This window comes from Salvelinus sp. IW2-2015, unplaced genomic scaffold (assembly GCF_002910315.2).
Source record: "Salvelinus sp. IW2-2015 unplaced genomic scaffold, ASM291031v2 Un_scaffold16382, whole genome shotgun sequence".
NCBI lineage: Eukaryota > Metazoa > Chordata > Actinopteri > Salmoniformes > Salmonidae > Salvelinus > Salvelinus sp. IW2-2015.
Window position 1 is genome coordinate 24,334 of NW_019957561.1, and position 9,945 is coordinate 34,278.

At 44.4% G+C, this 9,945-nt stretch overlaps 1 pseudogene; it reads left to right on the top strand.

Annotated features, from left to right (window-relative positions):
- The first annotated feature begins 7,096 nt into the window (after positions 1-7,096).
- LOC112080574 (speckle targeted PIP5K1A-regulated poly(A) polymerase-like) lies at positions 7,097-9,439 on the top strand (annotated as a pseudogene).
- The last annotated feature ends 506 nt before the right edge of the window (positions 9,440-9,945 follow it).

Genomic DNA, 9,945 nt, shown 5'->3' on the forward strand with positions numbered 1-9,945 from the left:
GCTAGACTCGGACATGTGTAACATTTCTCCCAGATGCCGTTTTACTTCACACCACTGACACTCTAGCGACTACCGTGTAACCACTCTCGACTCACAGACCTTGTTACTTCCTAGATTCAGGTAACTGTCCACTCTCCTCACCAAGACGCCTTGTTACTTCCCTCTGATTAGATAGTGTAACATCTCTCTCACAGACGCCTATTGGTTACTTCCGATTAGGCTTAGTGTTACACTCTCCCTCACAGATGCTTCGTCTCTGCTACGATACTGTACACTCGTCTCAGCGCTGTGTTACTTCTGATAGACTACCGTGTCCCTCTCTCACCAGATGCTTGGGTACTCCTGATTAGAAACTCAGTGTAGACTATCTGCTCAACCCAGAGTGCTTGGCTTACTCGATTCGACTCATGGTGTACCCCACAGGTCTTGTAACTCGTAGCTATCGTAACACTACGCTACCAGATTGCCTTGTACTTCCTGACTCGACGAGTGTAACACTCTCCTCACCAGATGCCTGGGTTACTTCCCTGATAGCTAGACTAGTGTTAACACTCTCCTCACCAGATGGCTTGCGTTACTTCTTGACTAGACTACCGAACACTCTCCTCACAGATGCCTCTGTTTACTTCCTGACTAGACTATGTACACTCTCCTCACCAGATGCCTTGGTTACTTCTGATAACTAGTGTAACACTCTCTTCACCAGATGCCTTGGTTACTTCCTGATTAGACTATGTAACACTCTCCTCACAGATGCCTTGGTTACTTCTGACTAACTACTGTAACATTCTCTTTTACCAGTGCCTTGGTTACTTCCTGATAGACTACTGTAACACTCTCCTCACAGATGCCTTGGTTACTTCCTGATTAACTACTGTAACATCTCTTTTACCAGATGCTTGGTACTTCCTGACTAGACTATGTAACATTTCTCCACAGATGCCTTGGTTACTTCCTGACTAGACTACTGTAACACTCTCCTCACCAGAATGCCTTGGTTACTTCCTGACTAGACTCGTGTAACACTCTCCTCACCAGATGCCTTGGTTACTTCCTGACTAGACTAGTGTACACTCTCCTACCAGATGCCTTGGTTCTCGATTTAGACTAGTGTATACACTCTCCTAACGGTGCTTGGGTACCTTCCTGACTCGAGACAGTGTAACACTCTCCTCACCAGATGCCTTGGTTACTCGCTGACTAGACTACTGTAACAATCTCTCACCAGAGCCTTGTTACTTCCTGTTAGACTACTGTACACTTCCTCACCAGACGCTTGGTTCTTCCTGATAGAACTAGATGTAACACTCTCTCACCAGACTGCCTTGGTTACTCTGATTCAGACTAGTCGTACACGTCTCCTCACCAGATGCCTTCGTTACTTGACCTGACTAGACTATGTCACCACTTCTCCTCACCAGATGCCTTGGTTACTTCCTGATTAGACTAGTGTAACACTCTCCTTCACCAGATGCCTTGGTTACTCCTGATCGACTCTGTAACACTCTCCACCAAGTGCCTTGTTACTTCCTGACTAGACTAGTTGAACACTCTCGTCACCAAGATGCTTGGTTACTTCCTGACTCGCACGAGTGTAACACTCTCCTCAACCAGATGCCTTGGTTATTCCTGATTAGACTAGTGTAACACTCTCTCTCACCAGATGCCTTGGTGTACTTCACTGATTAGACTACTGAACACTCTCCTCACAGATGCCTTGTTACTTCTGACTAGACTATGTAAACTCTCTCTTTACCAGATGCCTTGGTTACTTCCTGACTAGACTATGTAACACATCTTCGTCACCAGATGCTTGGTTACTTCCTGATTAGACTACTGTAACACTCTCCTCACCAATGCCTTGTTACTTCCTGACTAGACTAGCTGTAAACACTTCCTCACCAGATGCCTTGGTACTTCTGACTAGACTACTGTAACACTCTCTCACCAGATGCCTTGTTACTTCCTGATTAGACTACCGTAACACTCTCCTCATCCAGATTGCCTTGGTTACTTCCTGACTAGACTACTGTAACACTCTTTACAGATGCCTTGGTTCTTCCTGACTAGACTATGTTACACTCTCCTCACCAGATGCCTTGTTTACTTCCTGACTAGACTATGTCACACTCTCCTCACAGATGCCTTCGTATACTTCCTGATTAGACTAGTGTAAACACTTCATCACCAGATGCCTTGGTTACTTCCTGATTAGACTACTGTAACACTCTCTCACCAGAGCCTTGGTTACTTCCTGACTAAACTACTGTAACATTCTCTTTCCAGATGCCTTGGTTACTTCCTGACTAGACTACTGTAACACTCTTCTTCATCAGATTGCCTGGTTACTTCCTGACTAACACTAGTACATTCTCTTACCAGATGCCTTGGTTACTTCTGACTAGACTACTGTAACATTCTCTCCACCAGATGCCTTGGTTACTTCCTGACTAAACTATGTAACACTCTCCTCACCAGATGCCTTGGTTACTTCCTGACTGACTAGTGTAACACTCTCTACCAGATGCCTTGGTTACTTCCTTATTAGACTAGCTGGTAACACTCTCCCTCACAGATGCCTTGGTTTCTTCCTGATAGGACTAGTGTAACACTCTCCTCACCAGATGCTCTGTGTTACTTCCTGACTAGACTACTGTACACTCTCCTCACCAAATGCCTTTTTGTGTTACCTGATTAGACTACTGTCACACTCTCCTCACCAGACGCCTTGGTTACTTCCTGATTAGACTAGTGTAACACTCTCCTCACCAAACGCCTTGGTTACTTCCTGATTAGACTAGTGTAACACTCTCCTCACCAGGCCTTGGTTACTTCCTGATTAGACTTGTGTACACTCTCCTCACCAGACGCTTGGTTACTTCCTGACTAGACTAGTGTAACACTACTCCTCACCAGACCTTCGTTACTTGCTGACTAGACTACTGTCAACTCTCCTCACCAGATCCCCACCAACGTCATCAATTGACTCCAACTGGTTCTGAACTCTGCTGCCAGACTCCACACGAGATCAACTAAACCAAACCGGGTAGCCTACCACCTTAAACCAAACCCTTACCCTAAACCAGGTTTGTATCCTCTTCCCAACCCCTCCCTCTTTTTATCTGTCCTATTTTGCCTCGTCCTTTGATTTTAGATTGTTCAGAATGTACATTGCTGTTGATTGATGCACTTGATTTTATGACTTTATGTATCGCACTTCATTTTATGTAGACCTACAATTTAATGCAAAATGTCCTTGAGTGTCGTAAAAGGCGTCCGCCAAATTAAAATGTATCATTTTTTTTTTGTAGTAGTGAATCGGGAAAAAAAACAAAAACATTTTGGAATGGAGAGATGAAAGTATTGAGCAACTCTCAACATTTCACAGCAGAACGTAGGACTGTTTTTTTWAATGTTGGAATAAATATGAATCTGAGAATACATACCGTTTCCCTTCAGCATCTCTGAGCAAAACAAGTTACAGGCAGACACACTGTTCTAATAACCAGCAGCTTTGCGGCGCCGGGCGTTGCAGYAAGTATTAAGTGAACGCCCATAGTTACCAATCCATTTCTGTCATTTGAAAGGAAAGCATTGTCGTTAGATGTAACTCAACTAAAAACATTKGAGCATAACACTGTATAACTTCTGTGTTGATAAAATGCAGTTTACAGTACCGTAATTAAACATGACTTGATCCTGTTTTAGGTGGTGGATTGTTTCTTCTTTATTTGACAATATTCTAATAATACAGGGGGTTAGGAAAGAAAACGCTTGGCCTGGGGTAGTTCAGTGGTCTTGTGCTGTGGTGGAATGTCTCCCCATTATGCTTGCACCAATCCAATGCATGAGGTGAAATTAGTGTGAACACATCTGGATGCAGGGTATCAGAACACAGCCTATTTCTTTCCCCACTTTCCACAAAATCAATTTGTCCCCCAATCCCTCTTGCCACTAACCCCACAAAATCCACCAACCCTGTAGTCACATGTCCCTAATTCCATCCCCCACCCACCCCTTCCCTCAATTTCATACCTTAACTACAGACACAGGTAGTCCTGTAGCTGCAGCAGCCTCCGTCACCAGGGCTGAGGACCTCCTTTTCATACCCCGTTCATGATAAGACACAAGGGCAACCCTGATGTTACCCGCTATGAGGTGTCTTCCTACAACAACAAAGACATATGAAATACAGTTTACATACACCTTAGCCAAATACATTTAAACTCAGTTTTTCACAATTCCTGACATTTATCCTAGTAAAAATTCCCTGTTTGGTCAGTTAGGATCACCACTTTATTTTCAGAATGTGAAATGTCAGAATAATAATGATTTATTTCAGCTTTTATTTCTATCATCACATTCGCAGTGGGTCAGAGTTTTAAATTGTTTAACTTGGGTCAAACATGCCAGGTAGCCTTCCACAAGCTTCCTACAATAAATTGGGTGAATTTTGCCCATTCCTCCTGACAGAGCTGGTGTAACCGAGTCAGGTTTGTAGGCCTCCTTGCTCGCACACACTTTTTCAGTTCTGCCCACAAATTTTCTGTAGGATAGAGGTCAGGGCTTTGTTATGGCCACTCCAATACCTTGACTTTGTTGTCCTTAAGCCATTTTGCCACAACTTTGGAAAGTAATGCTTGAGGTCATTGTCCATTTGGAAGACCCATTTGTGACCAAGCTTTAACTTCCTGTCTGATGTCTTGAGATGTTGCTTCAATATATCCACATAATGTTCCTTCCTCATGTTGCCATCTATTTTGTGAAGTGCACCAGTCCCTCCTGCAGCAAAGCACCCCCACAAAATGATGCTGCCACCCCCGTGCTTCACGGTTGGGATGGTGTTCTTCAGCATGCAAGCCTCCCCCTTTTTCCTCCAAACATAACGATGGTCATTATGGCCAAACAGTTCTATTTTTGTTTCATCAGACCAGAGGACATTTCTACAAAAAGTATAATCTTTGTCCCAATTTGCAGTTGCAAACTGTAGACTGGCTTTTTTATGTGGTTTTGGAGCAGTGGCTTCTTCCTTGCTGAGCAGCCTTTCAGGTTATATCAATATAGGACTCATTTTACTGTGGATATAGATAGTTTTGTACCTGTTTCCTCCAGCATCTTCACAAGGTGCTGGAGGAAACAAGGCTGTTGTCAAAAAGAAAGGAGGACCAAGGCACTCTTCATATAATTAATTAAAATGCCTTTATTTGTATGGCATGTTCAATAGAAACAAAGTTTTAAAAAGTCTGACAGGTCTTCATTGCCTGGAACACCTTGTAGAACACCTTGCACTGTGGAAATTCCAATCTATAGATGACATGAGTGGTTTTGCAGTTAATGAAATGCTTGACGTAATACTCCATTTTAGAAGCTGTGTTAACAAAATACTTTTTCTGTGCAATATTTCTGCAATGGTTTCACTGGTTACATTTAAAAGAGCCCCTGGGTTTGTGGTCAAGCCAAGTTTTTTGAGAGTCACCAGGAAGATAGCTGTGGACTAATTTGTCATTTAGGGTAGGACATCTCTTAAAGCTTATGACTGGTGGCTCAGTGAAGACTTGGCGTAGTAGCGTATCACTTTGGATAATTCCCCAATTACTTTTCATTATTATTTTAATGTTCTCTGCTTCAGTGCTGTATTTTGTAACAAAATACACTCTCTGATGTATCACGAGGCACTCCCTTTCGCAACAAGTTCTCTCTATCACGTAATCCAGCCCTTATACCTGCATCTTTCACGACCTGAACGCTGTAGCCCCGATTCAAGAAGCGATTCTCCAATTTAGCAGATTTGACACTGTAGTCTGTTTCCTGATAACAAATTCTGCGGACTCTTTGGAATTGGCCGTATGGAATGTTCTCTTTTAGCCTTTTGAGGTGAAAGCTGTCTGCCCTCAGAATGGTATTCCCATCTGTAGGCTTCCTAAAGATTGATGTGTGCAAACAACCTTTGTCATTTTTACTGATGTCGAGGTCCAAAAAAATTATGTTATCCTTGCTGTACTCCATAGTTAGTTTGATGTTAGGGTTAATGCTGTTAAGGTATTGGTGGAAGGAAATAAGTTCATCTTCTGAGTCGGACCAAAACAGGCAAACATCAATATAGCGTCCCCACCATATAATCCGGTCAAAGAAATGGTTATTAGAAGGATCCAAAATGAAGTCATTTTCCCATTTACCCAAGTACAAACCAGCGTAGGAAGGGCTGTAGCAAGCTCCCATGGCACATCCTTTGACTTGTTTAAAAATACGGTCCTGAAAGATAAAGATGTTATGATTAAGAGTCCATTCAGTCAGTGAGACAATGAATTCTGTAGGAGGCATCTCAGTTTCAGGCCGGGTACTCAAGAAATGGTGCATAGCTGCCAATCCTTGTTGATGTTCAATGGTGGTGTATAGACACTCCACATCCATGGTGACTAAAAAGGAAGCTGTACCTGTCCTTTGCTGTTGTTCTGGGATTGATTTGCAATTTTCACACCAAAGTATGTTCATCTCTAGGAGACAGAACACGTCTCCTTCCTGAGCAGAATGACGGCTTCGTGGTTTTTTTCTGAGGTCTTGGCTGATTTATTCTGATTTTCCCATGATGTCAAGCAAAGAGGCACTGAGTTTGAAGGTAGGCCTTGGAATACATCTACAGGTACACCTCAAATGGACTCAAATGATGTCAATTAGCCTATCAGAAGCTTCTAAAGCCATGACATAATTTTCTGGAATCTTCCAAGCCGTTTAAAGGCACAGTGTATGTAAACTTCTGACCCACTGGAATTGTGATACAGTGAATTATAGGTGAAATAATCTGTCTGTAAACAATTGTTGGAAAAATTACTTGTGTCATYSACAAAGTAGTTGTCCTAACCGACTTGCTAAAACTATAGTTTGTTAACAAGAAATTTGTGGAGTGGTTGTAAAACTAGTTTTAATGACTCCAACCTAAGTGTATGTAAACTTCCGACTTCCAACTGTATCTCTATGCCTACTGTACTGTGTATAGCCCAGACCCAGACGGACCCTTAGCCCTACATCCTAGGAACTTGATAATGATCAGAAAAGTCAGACAACAACAACTCTTAGTATTTCTGGTATGAACACAAACATGGGTCACCACCAACCGACCCTCCTGCTCTCTATTCCTCCACCCATCAGACTGGCGGTGAGGAGCACCCATTTTCTGCAGCTGTGCTCAGGGCTGGACTCCAGGCTGCGCCCTCTGGTCTACACCATCCCGCTACTGGGCCAAACAGAAGCAGCTYGCTGGTGAGTGATCTTCACAGCATCCTGTAGACTAACATCTWAGATGTCATACCATTTTGAACTGTATTCAGTAGGGGGCAGCAGAACCTTGCTGCCGATCTTGAACCTTTTTGTCAACAGACGATACGGTATTATGCTGCTTTGTGTCACATGCTTGGAATGACGGTCCTCTCGCTATGGTGTTTCTCCCATAGGTCATCTCAGTGGTGCGGGACCCTTGCTGAATAACTATGCTTTGACCCTGCTGGTGATCTATCTGCAGAAGTGTGACCCTCCTGTTCTCCCCACATTGGACCAGCTGAAGGACATGGCCTGTTATGTACTTCTTCCGGTCTGCACCGCTTCCAAGCTCAACACAAATATSACACGCATGCTGATAACACACATCTCCTCTCAAGCCATTTCRATTTAGCATGTGCAGGACTTGTATTTATGTAGTCCATGTTGTACCCTATATTAACCCATGCAGTCCCCTATATGGCAGAAACTAGGTTTAACCTGAGGATGTGTATAGTTGTGTGCCTAGTGAATTCAATTATTATTTGTATTGATGTTTTTTTTTCCACTGTGCTCCTCTATTCCTCTAAGGTGAGGAGGAAGAGTATGTTATTGAAGGRTGGAACTGCACTTTCCCCAGTGAGCCCATTGCTGTGCCCTCCAGCAAGAACACCCAGGATCTGGGCAAATTACACCAAYAATTGCATGAAAAATACATCCAACCACGCAGAAGAAAAGGACGGTCAGCGTTACGAGAGAAATTCAGGATATCAGTAGTAGAATTGAAGGTGCTATTTGGGTGAGAGAAAAACATAGAASGAAAAGTAAGGCACTCTTCATGAAAGCAATGAAAATACCTTAGTTGTATTGGCAGGTACAATGTTAAATCTGTTTTTATACCAATTAGGGAGTAATGGTGAAGTTGGATGTATTATTTACAGGTTATCATCTTACCCAACTGGCTCTAAGTACATCTTCGGTATAACACCCTCAGTTGTTTTCACATCATTTATTCATTTTGGGCTGATCAATAGCTTGAGGCTTTCCTTTGTATTTCTCTGTAGGTTCCCTGCTGTCGGACTTCTCCTTCTATACCCAGTTTGTCTTTGCCAGCTCTGTCAGCTCCATCAGGGAGGGTTGTTCACTCCCCGTCACCAGCTTTCTTAGCCGAGACAAGGTAAAGCGGGAAGGGGAGGCAACGGAGCAGGAGAGGACCTCAGACCCTAAGCTTGGCCTCTTCAATGTGCTGGACCCCTTCGAGCTGAGCCACAATGTGGCGGGCAACCTAACGGAGCGCAGCCAGAGGAGCTTTCAGAGGGTGTGCCAGGAGGCAGAGAAGTACTGCTGCAGCCTGCAGTACGAGCCCAAGTCCACCAAAGGCAAGGTGTGGGTCCTGGTGCGCCTTTTCACCCCCTGGGACAAGGATCCTCACCTCCACCACCACAAGGGTGGCGGAGCAGGCACTAGCCATCAGCWTCCCCTTCAAGGCTRCTTCGCTCCCCGAGGCGGTCCGCAGCCATCTGCACTCTCCCGGGGACGGCTTCCGCCTGCTCTGGTTCCAGAGGGTGTGCTCTGCAGTGGAGGGGCTGTTTCAGGGAGTGCTCTAGTGCACCCTGATTAACACAGGCATGCAGGAAAGCACTGAGGGAATGGATACTGTAAATCAACAACAACCACGGTGAGGACGCCAACCGCTGTGCCTCCTCAAGCAGTGACTGCAGCCCCCAGAGCAAGGCCACACCGGGAGCCAAGAGAGCGCTGCTGTCCTCTGAGAGCAGCGATGCCTCCATGTCCCTGCAGGGCTGGACAGTTACAGCGGGAATCAGCCCAGGTCTCCACGCTGGACCTATGTCCAGAGGCACAGGGTGTGAGCGGGCCGGCGGGAGGTGAGGTGGGAGCTGTTTAAAGGGGCGATGAACATGGACTCCAAGCCCCCTCTGGCCCCTTCTGACTCCAGGCCCCATCTCTCCAGCAGTGTGGAGCTGMAGYCCCAGTACATAGTGGACAAGGAGCCACTGGAGTTACAGCTTCAGGCCCAGGTGGTGGGCGGCACAGAGAGCACCAAGGCCGTGATCATGTTTCGCCCCTCTGCTGATGGCGCCGGACTGTACCAGGACTTCTTTCACTTCCTAGAAATGTTCCTGCCCAAGATGGCTGACACACTGATGGGGAAGACTGGGTAGAAGATGGCAGATGTTTTGTTGTGTGTTCTGATAATCACATTTTTCTTTTTCGAAAAGTGGAAGAGATAGTGGGTGAATCTGGACAATTACTAACTTTTTTTTTCATATGAGAGATTTTTGTTGGGTAAAACGTTAGGAAATTGATGTCTCTTTTTGAAAACCGACCCGACCAAGAAAGCTCTGAATTGTAATGAAAGAGCTTGTATTTATAGAGCAATTAAAAAGATTGTAAACATTGATTGTATGCTGTCACGCTGTTCAGTTAGTTATTTTTATATCTTGGAGTAGGGCRGGCACGTTTTATTTGAAGTGCCCTGCAGAAGTGCACTCCTTTGCATTGTTTCAGTGAGTTGTTTGATTTGACCTCTGTTTTAAAGTATGACCCTCTTATGATTCTTTTTTAAAGGGAATTAATGTAAGTAGTGGATATTGCCTCTGCCCACAACCACCATTAACCGAAGCTATTGTAAACCGTTCTCAACAGTTGGAATTAAACAAACAAAATATTTAT